The sequence below is a fragment of the Calidris pugnax genome, unplaced genomic scaffold (assembly GCF_001431845.1).
Source record: "Calidris pugnax isolate Ruff unplaced genomic scaffold, ASM143184v1 scaffold376, whole genome shotgun sequence".
NCBI classification, from domain to species: domain Eukaryota; kingdom Metazoa; phylum Chordata; class Aves; order Charadriiformes; family Scolopacidae; genus Calidris; species Calidris pugnax.
Genome location: NW_015091140.1, coordinates 847,638 through 861,968, shown reverse-complemented (window position 1 = coordinate 861,968; position 14,331 = coordinate 847,638).

Genomic DNA, 14,331 nt, shown 5'->3' with positions numbered 1-14,331 from the left:
TTTAAGATACGTTATTTCTATCACAAAGACTAAGGTAAATTCCATGCCTAACCCACTGCAGAGTAGTTCTGTTTGTACAACTCCAAATAAGCAGGAATGCCAAGTAATAGATTGCACTTCATTGCTGGACAAGTAAACAGGACTCTTGTATTAACTGGGATGTGTCCTTCAGAAAGAACCTATTGGTTAATTGGCATTATAAAAAAATCTTAATTGCAGTCTTAACTGTCACAGTTGGAAGCTTTTGCATTGAGTGGAATTGATAATATTGATAATGTTTGGAAATCCTAGAGCTAAATAATTTTACGGTCCCAGAGAATGAAAAGTCTAATTCTGTTTTGTAACATTAAATAATCCTGTTTGTGCTCTTAAAAAGTCATGTGTGTCAAGTAGCCTTGGAGGCTGGTAGTTACTGACTGTTATTCCTTCTGAGTATTAAAACTGGAGCTCTAAGCCAGCACTTATTAAAATACGTAACCAGTTCTTTCAAAGCTGATGGCTTCCAACTGGAAACTTAAATAATCCTGTGATAAGGGAGAGTCAATAGACACGTTGTGAGCAGTCTGTACATGTGCCATAAGGTGTTTGCTTTAAAAGTACAGTAATCGTGAGGACTGTCAAAATGCAGTGGAGTTGTTAAAGCACTTGTTCTACTTTTTGTTCTACTTGTTCTACTTTTACTTTGCCATAAGGGCAGTCTTTCCTCATATGAATGTTTAGAATTTTCAAATCCATAATTGGATTTGATTCAGTTATAACTGAATGACAGTCACAACCAGGCATCCCAAGACACTCTGTGTAACTCAGGATGGAATTTTAACAGTGCTACTAGTCGTAAATATGTCCACAAATTTTAGGTTGTCATTTCATAAAACCTAATTCTGTCTGTAGTGCTAAGTATTTACCTGCTGGCATATAAAAATTTGCCTTTCAAGGTAATTATATGAGTTACTAGTCATGAGCCAAACCAAACAAGGATGCTGTGCACACATTTGAAAGTGGTGTGGTGTTACTGAAGATGTTCATCTACGTTGTTCGTAATTATTCAAAAAAAACTAAGGTGGATGTCTGAAGCATGCCCTGAACCTAATATTACATGGAATGGGTAGTTTGGGGAGGAGTGCTGGGGATGGTAAATGGTCTGTCAGTACAGAACCTGGAATAATCAGTTAACTCCTACTTGAAGTGTGCCACGCGGTCAGTTCCAGAGAGATTTTTTTCCTCCCTTTGCAGAATAAAGCTGCTGGGGGAAATCTGTTTTCCTGTGGATCTCCCAGAAGTGGATTTTGGCCAGGCTTCACCAGGCGAGGCTGACACTGCTGGTGCTGCAGGCTCCTCTAAAGAGTTAGGTACATGGGTTTCGTGTCTCTCTGACAGAATGGAAGCCGTGAAGACAGAAAAGATACGCTGAGACACAAGTATTGTTTTTGTCATTCCCAGCTGTTATGTGTAAGTGCTGAATAATGTAGCAAAATGCTGTTACTCTTTAAACCTTTAAAGACTTTAGTTGTATCATTCAGTGTAGTAAAGTTACATTAAAGCTCCTTGTCATGTAGCTATCCAGAGAGATACTGTTTCCTACTCAGTGGTGATCTGATACCTGTTACCAGCTCTGAAAGCTAGGGGGAAAAAAAAAAGGTTTGTAATATACTTTTGAAAATTATAAGGAACTACTTATATTGGGGGGAAAAACAGAGGTCTAAGGAGCTTTGATATGCTTTTCCTTTAGCGAGCTCCAATATTTTCTGTATTGGGTGGAGATTATGCAGCTGTTCTATCTTAATGTTAACATATTACGTTACAGGAATCATTCCACTTAATTGAGCAAACACAGGAGAGTATTTATGTAACTGAAGATCTGCAACTGCCAGTAGAATTAATTAGGAGAGGAATAATTAGGCAAATAGTAGTGTCCAAATGGTCCCAATAGAAAAATGTATTGCAATCCCAATAGAGATGTCATTAATGTTGTTATTTGTGATGAGCTGTGCCTTTTGCGGTACCATAAAGGGAGGCAAATGTGGAAGGATCTCAGTGGGGTGCCAGCTTGGGTACGAAGCAGAAACAATATCAAGGTTTTAAGCTGTCTGCTCTCGTTATTGTCACTTAGTCGTGGCTGCAGCTCTGCTCTCTGCTTAAAAGCCTCCTTGATTGAATGAGCCACTCTGTCGTGAAATAGGTACAAAAGAGAAAATTTCAGGTTAGTACTTGTTACAGAATTGTTGCTTCATGTATCAGAAACAGGTTGTCTCTTACGTTGAGCAGATAACCAAGAAAAAAACCGAGACAAGTTAAGCTTATTTCAAATACTTTTGCTTGAATTTGACAGCTTACTGGTTCAAAGAATGGAAAAGTTAATGAGTATATTATCTAGACTTTCCATTGTAATACTAGTCAGAGTGGAATAGAAGAAAGATTAATTAATGTGATGTCATATTTAAAGTGGCTGTTCCAGGAAGTAGTCTCTTTGGTTCCTGGTCCGTAGTAGCAAGGTCTGTCACGTGGTCAGGGAGGTAAAATATCTTGAATGTAGCTTTCCGGGGGAGGCTGAGGGTGGGTGCTATAACAGAGAAGTTGAGTTTTCTCTATTTTCCCCTTGTTTTGTCATCTGATAAATTTTTTTTTAGCTCTGTTACAAATTGCTGTATTGCATTTCTCTCTATGGCATTCAAGCTTGTTTCATAGGTACAATGGAATGGTATATATGACTAAAAATATATTGTACTGGGAGAATATCTTCTATCAAAACCTATCAGTAAAACCAAAGCATTTCACAGATAATTATTCAGAGATTCCAGCTTGGGAAAGAGGTGCTACTTCCTCTGGAATAAGCTCCTCCATGCCTTCTGTCTGAGGCATGGAGATGTTAAGGGAGCTGTTGAAGAGTCACAGATACCATCTCAAGCAATCCTAGTAATATAAACTGTCTCATATAACTCCAGTTTCCAACAAAATTGGAATAAATGGCCTACCTTCCTCTACCAGTGAGCTACAGTGCCACCCTGGTTTGAACTGTTAACAGGATTTTATTTTGGGTTTTGATCAAACTGTGCCAACAGCTGAGTAGTGCATGAAGTAGTAAATTCATTTTATTTTTAGCGATGAGTACATTAATCTGCATCAAAACATTCTAGGCAAACAGCTTTGGGAAAACTAGTCCTTCTCTTCGTCACGGTGAAAGCTGACAATGCCAACACGTGTGGCTGTTCCACCCAGTCTGCCCGAGGAGCACCCAACACCCACGTTGGGGACACAGCAGCTCCCATCCCGACCAAAGCCGCGGGTTGCTGTGCGAGCCCTGTGCAGTTAAAGCAGGGGCTCTGCCCTCCGCAGCGCTGTGCAGCAGAGTGTGTGCTGTGCTGTGCAAGCATGACTAAGGCCAGCACTTTCAGAACTGGCGAGGTTTACTGGCATGAAGGATCTCTTCACAGCCGGCAGTTATGGAGTGTGGAATTTGCCTCTCGCTCACGCAGGAAGCGAGACAGAGCTGGCCAGGGCTGAACCCTGCAGGGCTGTTGGAATCTTAGAAAACTGGGAGAAAGTGCTTCTCTGCCCATCCAGAGAAGCAAGCGCAGAAAACCTTCTTCTTTGTGTGCTATTTTTCCTCTCACTGGAAAGAAAACACTTCCTGAAGCATTTGGACATTACCTCAACCTAAATTTTATTAGTTTTTTTCCAGGTTTTTTTTTTCTGACATCCAGAAGTATTTTTTCAAAGTAGAATCCAGACTAATGCTTAGACAGGAATGGTGGGGTTTGAATAATGGTGAAATCAAAATAATCTAGGACACAATGGGACTCTGATTCAGAATTAAACAAGCAATAGAGAGTTAGTCCTGGAGAGCACTTCCCAACGCTCCAGGAAAGTTAAACAGCTCAGCTGAAGCATAGGTCTGAATAAGTGTAACTTCTCTCTTTTGTCTCAGCTGATGAGCATCCTCCTCCTAGCCCTCCTGGCTCTGTGTCCTGCTTTGCTGCCTTCCCCACTAAATCAGAGAAGAAAAATCACGTCCAACTGGTTAAGCTATTTCTAATGTAAAACTCTTATGCATTGGCAATCATTTTGTCATAAAATCACAGAAGGAAAATAACGAACAACAACAACAAAACTAACTTTTGTCATAAAATCACAGAAGGAAAATAACAAACAACAACAAAACTAATAAAAAACCCTGAATGAGTAACCCAGTGGAGTGGCTAATGGCTGAAAAATCAAAACAAAAAAGAAGTGAAAGTGAGAAAATGAATAATGTGGCTTCAGGAGAAGACTGTGAAGGAAGTTGTTCAAAGGGAAAACTGGTCAGCAGTAATAGGAGTTATTTATATAAAAAATCAAGCCCTACTAAACATTGACAACTCTAGTTGTATTCATGTGAAGGCAGAGGCAGGGAGTCAGGAGGTTACCTGGTGTGTACCACTTGGCTCTACTTACATTTTGTATGTAAAGCACTGCCTCTTGGCATGAATCCCATCTGTTATGGTTTCAATTCAGCTGCACCAGCAAAAGCAGCCGTTTCCACACCCTGGTGCTGCTCATCCCCCTGTGAAGGTGCAAGGCCCTACTTCTGCAATTGAACTGCATTGGGTTCATGTTCTCAGTCATTAGGTGCTGAGGCCCTGCTTCTGGGGAACCGTACTCAAGGGACTCTTCGAAAAGTGTTGTCCTTACAAGCTCAGGGCTTCTATGCTGTACTCTGGCTCCCCCGTCACCCTTTTGCAGCACAGACAATGCATTCACAATTTCCACAAGTCATATTAGTAACAAACGTACCTCTGCCTGAGGTAGCTGGAGGGCTGCTGGCTCGCTGTGGCTCAGTGCTTCCACCCTGGCCATGAAAAGGAAGGGTGCTGGCTGTTCAAGAGACAGTGCTGGGAGGGGATGTCCAAGGTGGCCAGGCTAAGGCAGGATGTATTAACTTCTAATTCAAAAATCATAGAAACTCAAACCTCCTCCTAGTTTGAATGGAAGCCAGTTGTTTGGTTGGTTTTTTTCTGTGTCAACTTAATTGTTTCTTGCTTGTGTTTAACTAGATTAAGTTGTACTTTAACATAAGTTACTGTTGGTACTTTGTTTTTTCTGCTCCTTTTCCTTTCTCCCAGTAGTAAAGGCTTGAGGCTGTCACTCAGCCTGGGGACAGAGCTGCAGGTGTCACAGAGAAGCAAACCAGTCACCCTTTGTGATCCTCACTGGTGCTGGGTCCTCGTGCCTCGCTGCTCTCCAGAATTTCTCATCTCTGTTTAGTCTCTCTGAGAGCTCTTCAAAATAACGTTCCACAGGTTAGGAAACACTGATCCAGTAAATAAAAAGCATGTCAGCTCTTGGAATCATGTGCATATCCCATCCAAGTCATTTTCTAAAATTAGAGGCTGTGTTAGTCTTTTATTTGTGTTATAGATGTCTTGTTTCCCTAAGTAAGGATTGATTCTATCCTGAAGTTGAGTTATAATACATGCAGTCACTGCTGTCACCAGGCAGGTATTTATTTTGGGTGGCTGGGTTTACAGATGAACAAAACCTGCACCAGGCAAATGTTGCTATCCGTTTCCTAAAGCTTTATTTCTGTGCCTTCAGCGACAGGCATCACGCAGACCTAGGACTGGAGAAGTGCTTGTAGCAGTTTTTGTTCCCTTTTCTCTTTCCCAGATAATGCAAAGTGTTATACATTTAAGGTATGTTTTGGAGAGGGTGATATTTTGATGTGTGAAACCTTTAGCTTATCTTGGGTTTGGCCACTTTATCTATGAAGGCAAAGCAGAGCAGTAGTTTGAAGATAAAGAGGATTAAAGATGAATTGTCTCTACTAGAAAAATTGATTTGCAGAGATCTCTTCTGTAATTCTGACTTGTATTACTATCTACTAGATAGGCCAGCATAAACTAATATGAATACAAATTTGCAAAACTGGTAGATTTTATTATAAATAAGAAACTGGTTCATGCAAGGATTTTGGTTTAAAGAAGTTTTTCAGAGGAGCATAGTGTTGGCTCAGCAGGTTTACTGAACTGCTGAAAGTAGTTAAATATAGAATCATAGAATGATTAGAATTGGAAGGGACCTTAAAGATCGAGTTCCAACCCCCTGCCATGGGCAGGGACACCTCCCACCAGACCAGGTTGCTCAAAGTCCCCTCCAGCCTGGCCTTGAACCCCTCCAGGGATGGGGCAGCCACAGCTTCTCTGGACAACCTGTTCCAGTGTCTCACCACCCTCACAGTAAAGAATTTCTTCCTAATACCTAATCTAAATCTCCCCTCTTGAAATTTAACACCAGTGCCTCTTGTCCTATTGCTCCACTACCTCATCAAGAGTCCCTCCCCAGCTTTCCTGGAGTCCCTTTAGGTACTAGAAGGGGCTCTAAGGTCTCCCCAGATCATCTTCAAAAACCCAAGGAATTTTGGAGGACTAAGTGCAGAAGATGGAAAGCTATAGGCATACAGGGACGAACTCAGTCCTGACAAGTGTAGACACAGCTCCTGCTGGCTTTGCTAGGAGCTGCACTCCAGTCAAAGCTGGATTAGGTCCAAAGTGTTGGTGTAAGGCTGTGGTAGCACCAGAGTAGACCTGCCTTGCATGAGGTTAGGCTACAAGGCAGTGCTAAAGCTTTTCTGTCCTATATAACTGTGGGAAAATGGGTAACAGTTAAGTGGCCTAATAACAGTTTTATAGTTAAATTCTTAAATGTTTATAGTGCTTCCTGTGTGAAATATCTGGTGTGTTAGATCACAAAACTGTAGAACAAAGAGGGGACATAAATTTAACTGGTTAAAAGAAAGTACTTTAGACAACAGACTTTGTTCCTTTCCCAGTAAGACAGTGTAGGGACAGTTTGTATCAGTTGGTCTAATCAAGGATTAGACAATTTTGTGATGACAGATCCATAAACTAAAGGGAGCAATTAGCATAACAATAGCAGATGTTGGGGGAACGGATAGTAGAAAGTGGGCAGATGTGTGCTTTCCTCTGGACAACTTCTATTGCTGCTCTTGGAGATCAAATGCTGAGCTGGATGCACCACTGGTCTGACTAATAATGTGTTTCTAGTGTTCTTAAACTTTGCTATCTTATTTTTTTTTAATTAAAAATGGCAAGTTGCCATTATCGCTGAAGTCAGCAAGTTGATTATCACATCCAAACAATGTGAAAGGGAAGCAGTCTCTTCTTGTGATGACCACCATCTCTTAACAGTCCTACCGAGACCAAGCTTTGGTGTGCAGGAACCATAAGGAGAAAGAGGCAGGGAAAGATGTGGAGGAAAGGGGAGAAACAGGTGATCTTTAGGAACAGAAGGGAAATGGGAGGGAGGGAGGGAGGGAAGGAGGGAGGAGAACGTTAAAGCAAATAGAGTAATATGAACTCAAAAAAATTTCCTGAAACTAGAGATATGAGGAATCCTTTCTGATCACCAGTGAGAAAGCTTGCTTGCCCTTTTTAAGACTAGATTTGTATCCCTAAAATGCCAGGTGTTCAGAAGCCTGGCAGTTTCCCCTCAAAAGCTATACGTTCCTGAAGGGAGGAGGGATATTGTCCTCCTAAACTTCCTCCTCAAATGAAAGCCAAAATAATCACTGATTACGAAATCAGTAATAAAAACAAATCTTATGATTTGGGGAGTGTCCAACTCACGGGTTGTGTTTTTTTTTTTTATTAATAGACTTTTGTGTTGATATAATGGATACCTATAAGAGACCCAGTACCACTCAACTCGAGACTCACACCAACACTTGTGTTGTTTGACTGGCAACAGTAGAGTAAATCTATGGCCTTGGCTTTTCCTAGCCCTTTAGGAGCAACATTCCTCATGAAAGTTCCAGCGAAGAAAGAATCGGTGCGTGTTTATTGCTTCTTTCATGCTTGTATGCGTTTTAATGGTAATAAAACAGTACACACCTTAGACAAACCAGATTACAGTGTGCCAAACTCATTTCTCCTCTCTGAACAAAAAAGGGAAGCATCAGACTTATATGCAAGGCTTTCTAATGTTCTGGAAGGCTAATGCCTTTACCACTGCATCTCTTATGGAGGTAATCCTTAGATACCCAAAATTTTCAAATTTTTACAGTAATTGGTTACTGGAGGGGAAAAAAATATGTGTTCCCTTGTGCATAGAGAGAATTTATTGATGGTCTGAAATGTGTAACAGGGCTTTTCTTATCTGTAAGATGGATTGAAGGAGGTCTTGAAATGTGACTAAGGTTTGCTTTTTCTCATAACATGGGTTAGTTAAACAGGGATGCAGGAAAACTGAACTCGGGAGCAATCGGAAGAAAAGGATCTCTTTTATCCAGTATTTCCTTGGTATTTGAGAAACCTACTAAAATTTTTCTTTACTTGCACATCTGTGGCTTCCCTGGTACTGAGTGCTGGTATAGATGGATCAGGACTGAACTGTGATATAAACCAGGTAATAAGCAGGTGAGCAGTTGGGTGACTCACATTGATACAATGTGTATAATATATATTAGACTGAGAGGAAAGCGAGAAAGTTCCTACCTGTGAAACATTGTAACTGGTAGTGGTCAGTCTTAATATAAATGGTTAAGAATACGCGGCTTGTTGGGGTGTGTGTGTTTGGGTTTTTTCCCCTTTGGAAAACACTTGTTGGAGCAACATAAACTTGTAATGTTTATAAGTGTCACAATTCCCTTTATAATCACCACAATAATCACGATCACGCTCTACTTAATCTTATACATAATTAGATGGTAACACTTTCGGTTTATATATTAAAGCTGTTTAAATATGTTTTAATATCAGTCATAGATGTGTACCACTTTACTTTTCTGAAGAGTAAATAAGCTAAAATCTTCCATAATCTATTTACAAAGTTGCTTGAATACAAGCATTGCATAACTTAGAGTTTTCAGTAAGGGTAGCACCTTTTTGTGGGTGCTTATAAAGCTTAGCACTGACAATTAGATACTTTACTACAAGCTATTGAATAATAACATTTGCTCAAATGTTTTGAAATATATATTATTGATTATTTTTCTTTCCTAGCTTTGTCTCTTAGGGATCATGTTGTTGCATGTGCCCTGGTATCTGTTCCTTATAATAATTTCTAGACCTAAGGGAGATGTAGAAATCTCAAAGGTAGGACACACCAATCATTTCCTCTTCTGAAGAGGGAAAAATACACAGACAGGCTGATGCTGCATTAAAGAATGCAATAGGAACTCAACCTGTGGATCAAAGAATCCACAATAGAAAGCCCCAGATTTAGCTCTCAGTTACAGTTTCTCTACTATGTCAGTTTTCAGACAGTCATCGGGAAGGGATGAACTGATTATGCAGAATTGTGATAAAAACGTTGAAAATAATTCAGTCAACAACTAGGCATAAGCCCACCGGAAAATGGGCTTCAATAGACTTGCTGTTTAAATTGATGAGTTTTAGCTGGAACTGTGATACACACTGCATTTCTTCACAAAAGGAGATTGTAGTGATATGACTGTAATATGATGGGAAAATGTCACCCTCGCTCTCCCTTGCCCCCTCCCTGCCGTTTTTCTGTCTATAGTGCCTATTAATAAGGAGTGCTAGAGAGTACTTGTGATCTTATTTTTCTTTCTGCTTTTTTTTCACATTTGGAAGCAAGTCATTTTTGCCTGTTTACAATTGCTGAATTTAGTTTTATGTTCTTACATAAAAATTGGTAAATCTAACTTGACACCTACGTTCAGTTAACCACAGGGAAGCTTTTTGCTTTGCAGGCATTGCAACACTTGAAGTATTCATTTCTTCCTTCCTCATACTGAACCTAAGTTTTCTCTATTTTAAAATTACATTTAGTTGCATTTTCTTTAGAGACATCTTGTTGGCAGCTGTTACACTAAAAAGGGGAGATATTTAATTTATCGCAATTGATCTATTGTAAAATTAATTTACAAACCATGTAACTCTTGGTTACAATGAAGTAATCTCAGTTATATAAGATGACCTTTTAGGAACAAGACATTTTCAAGTACCAGTTACCTGTAATCTTACATGAGGAAATGCAGAGAATAAATTTTGAGATAATAGCTTTTAGATAGTATCAGTGACTCAGAGGAAAACTGATTAGAAAGTCTTCAGCAGGAGATGCCACCCTTGCAATGATTCTGCGCGGATCAAAGGGCTGATCCATGTGGGGAGGAGATGATTAGGCTAGAAGTCTTCAGTTCGGAGAAGAGACAACTTGGGATGTGAGGGATGTTACAAAACCATTAGTGAGATTAGATAAAGACTTGCTGTTCAGCACCTCTTCCAATGCAGGAACTCCGGAAGAACCACGCGAGCCAAACAGAGTCAGGACATGTACTTGGTGCAATACATGGCAGACTTGTCAAGCTTATTTCCAGAGGATATTAAAGGTCTACTTGTATTGAGGGAGTGAAGTGGTATTTGGAATAGAAAAATGTAGGGAGCCATATCTGACCGAAAGTTCCCTGGGACCAAAACAGCTACCGTTTGGTAGAGCATTTGTGAAAAGTGTTGTGTATTTGTAATTGGTGCCTTGCCCTTCCCCTTTCTTACAGTTTTACACAGCAATGGTGAAGACATTAGTCCAGCTTTTGGTCTGACTTGATTGAACTGACCTCAATTTCATATGTTATGGCCTGACTTGATAAATAAGAAAGGATGCAACCTTGAAGTAGATTATTGTGGTGCTTTTGCCGTGCAGGAAGACTGCTGGGTGCTTGAACTGCAGTAAACACAGTAAGACTTGGAGTAGGTGGTCACGTAGCTTGGTCATAACCATCTGTCTTCATTCGAAACTCTTACCTTGTGCCCTTAACTTGGCAGCTGATAGCACTGCTGCGCTGACTCAGTTGTTAAGGATGGATGACTATTAAATTCTTTACCACCGACTTGACTCTTGCAAGAGCCCTTGAAATAGCAAAATTAGCATAATACCATGGTATTTCAGGGCCTCCTACTCCTATTGAAGTGAAGGTTATTGGCTCAGTTTCCAGCTGGACGGGGCTCTCCAGTTGACGTGCACAGGGATACTGGTAGGACGGTATTCTGCAGGACTTTCCTGTTTGAAACTTCTTAACCTGACTGATATGCTCAGGCATGCCAGAAAGAGGCTTTTTTTTTTTTTTTTTTTTCTTCTTTTTCCTGGCAGGAGTTGCTGGCTTATGTTTAAAAGAGCTGTTCTGGAGCTTGGAATTTTAATTATTTTGAATCAACTTTTGGTTAAATTGTTGTTATTAAATAAATGTCTTTTCCAGAAGACAAATACTTTAACTGGCTGGGAATAATCCTGCCAGACAGTGTATTTATTTATTTCAGTTTACATCTGTTGCTGCTGGCTATGGGCTTCTCTTCCTGAAGAAACATTAGGAGCTGGGGTAGAAACAGAAGAATAACTGAAATTTTAATTCTGAACTAATTGCCTTGTTCTGAATTGCATTTTATCTTGTTCACTACAAAATTTCATGGTAGAAGGATCTTTAATATAAAGATAATATGAAATGCAAAAGTATTTGTGGCACTTTAGGTGGAAGGTTCTCTTAGCATGATATTTTACTTTTCTTGTTTCACAGTGTGTTGTAGCTGGACATGATGTAGCAGCGATGCAGCCATAAGTGATGGGAAGTTGCACCCCAGTTTGATTGAAGGAACACAGAATTAAGGTAGCTTCAGTCTCACCACCTCAAATAAGTTTCTTGTATTTGTTCTTTACTTGGCTTTTAATTTCCATGGGCCTTTTCACTTCACTCTAGCTCTGTCTGCTTCTCAGGATGGAAAAACCTGTGTGCAGGCTTGGAAGGAAGTTCCTGGAAGTGCCTTTCAAGGTGCAGTCCCTTGAAACCACAGGCTCCTCTGTAGGAGAAACTGTCCAAGAGGATTCCTCAGGACTTGCGCTTTGTATTAAATTGCCTACAAGCCATGAAACTCTTCACTCCCTTAAACAACGTGTGACTATTTGTACAAAATTACCAAAGTCTGCAGTGTGTGACAGGAAGGGCACTGCCATGTCTCTGCTTGCTTCAAGAGCTAGGAATGTGCTTATGGTTGCAATACAGCATGAATTTTTTCACTAAAGAAACACTGCAGTTTACAGTATTATTTCTAGTCCTACCCAATATGTGAAACAAGTGTAATTCCCAAAATCCTATTGGAATTTGTGTCTAGGTTCCAGACTTCTCTCCCTATTTTTCTGAAAATATATCTTAATATTGTAAACCTGATGTTCTTAACTGAGTTGAGAATATTATTCAGTACAATCCTTTTATTGTCATCTTTGAGACACTAGAAAGTGACTTTCTTTAGGGCTGGACAACGGGTGATTCTAAGGTGTGCTTTGCAGTTGGGATTCTTTTTTTATTTTTCTTCTTGAGAAACTGCTTAGAGTGAAAACTTTGTATTTAATTTTTACTGCAAATATTGAGCCTGTATTTTTTTCAGAGGCTGTACAGAAAGGCAGAACACAGTGTAATCGTCTCATGCACACTGGTGTAACTGTATGCATGTGGAAAGCGAGAGGGGAAGTATAAAGGGAAAGAGGAAGGAGCTGACTTGAAGATAAAGATGGTAGGAATTGGTAAATCTGTCAAAGTAGCACTGTATATGTAACCATTTTGCTTGTAAATGAATGCCTTCCTAACATTTATTTTGGTACATATGTGAAAACAACTCAAAGATCAGAAAGTTTCAGAAGTAGCTCAACAAATGACTAAGATTCTGCACTGGATATTGAAGGAAAAGTGCCTTTCCTTCTGAAATGTCACCTGCTGGGTGATGTGAAAGTACTTCAGTTTTTACAAAACTGTATGTGTTTTCAAGACAAGTTTGTGGTTGTTTTTTTTTTTCTGCATGGTGAAAAACAAAATAGGCCAAATGTGCATCAGGTTTTATCTTTAAAAGAATACAAGAGGTAAAAAAATTAACCAGAGACATTTAGATGTAACTTAAACGCAACAGCAAAATGGTCACTCATATTACAGCAGTTAAAATAAATTCCTTTTTATCACCCCACATATAATTTGAACATCCTCAGATCAATTACAAATGCATTGTTGGAAATGAGGGGTGACTGGGTGGCAGTTTTCCTCCAATCACAGCTAATTTTTTCTAGTGAGTGTGACTGAAAGCCTTCCAGATATTGTGCAGCATCATGTGTTCCTCAACAAAAAGTAGTGTTTCTGCCTTGCTGGAGATTTCAATTATGTAGCCATACAAACTGCTTATCTATGTGCTCAGCAGAATGTGCTGAAGTTTTAATAATGGATAATAAAAGGGAAATTCTGCTCAGAACATTACCAAACCCTTTGTCTCCAGGTAAGTTTACCAGATCCTAAGTCATCCTGTGCACAGACTGGCCATAAAAATAAATTACACGAGTTACAGCAGAACCCTTTGTGTTGTGTCAGCATAACCTCTGTAGTTTAGGCCTTACTTAGTCTTTTCTCCCATTTGCCTCGGGCTTCCAAGTAGTTTGTACATATTTTATAAGTGATTTCCAGCTGTACTCCTAACAAAGATTCAGTGATGTCATGACTTGATATGTAAGGTTTGCTAATAAAGTTTGTTTAAATGTCTAAAGCTCACCTGTATGAGAAGCGTGGCTATCAAAGAAAAATCCTATTCTGGTGAAGCTATTTAAAAATGAAAATAAGGTAGAAATATTTCTTACAACTTTGCTGTTTTTACAAGCCTATACTTAATGTTTTATCCTGTCCATACAACGGTTGTGGTGTGACTCATAGCACAGGCATATGTTTCCTGACTGGTAATACTTCTCATCTACCTCTCCTACTACAAATGCTAGTATTCAACTCTCCTCCTACAAATTCTAGTGTTCATTGTCTTATTCTAATACAATCTGAGAGATTACAATGACAATCAAACCAATAACTTATCAAAGCAAAAAGTAGGCTCTAAGGATTCAAAATATGAAATAGATTGGGTCCGAAGATATCCCTGATCAGTTAGAGAACTATTCTTGTAGTCTTGTGATCTGCTGTAACACCTGCATGTATGAATCGGAGATTTGAGACAGGGGCACAAGAAATACTCAGAAGCAGATGATTTATGTGTAAAATTTGCCATTGTGAAGTTTGAGAAAATGAGCGAATTTCTTGGCTGGTGGCTTGCGCAGTAATCTTCTGAAGAAAGAGCTTTTGGTTTCTTTTCCCGGCTTTGATGTTGACTAACTTTGTTATGTTTTGAATTTCAGCTTTGTAAAGTGCTTTTGACCTTACTACTAAGGTGTTATTTGTGGTTGCATCCATTACAAGGCAGGTACTTTCCAAATACTTAAGAAAACTGTAATTCAAGTGATAAAGGAAGAAAACGGAAAAAAAAAAAAATATATATGACTAAGCCAGAGCTAAGTAATACAAGT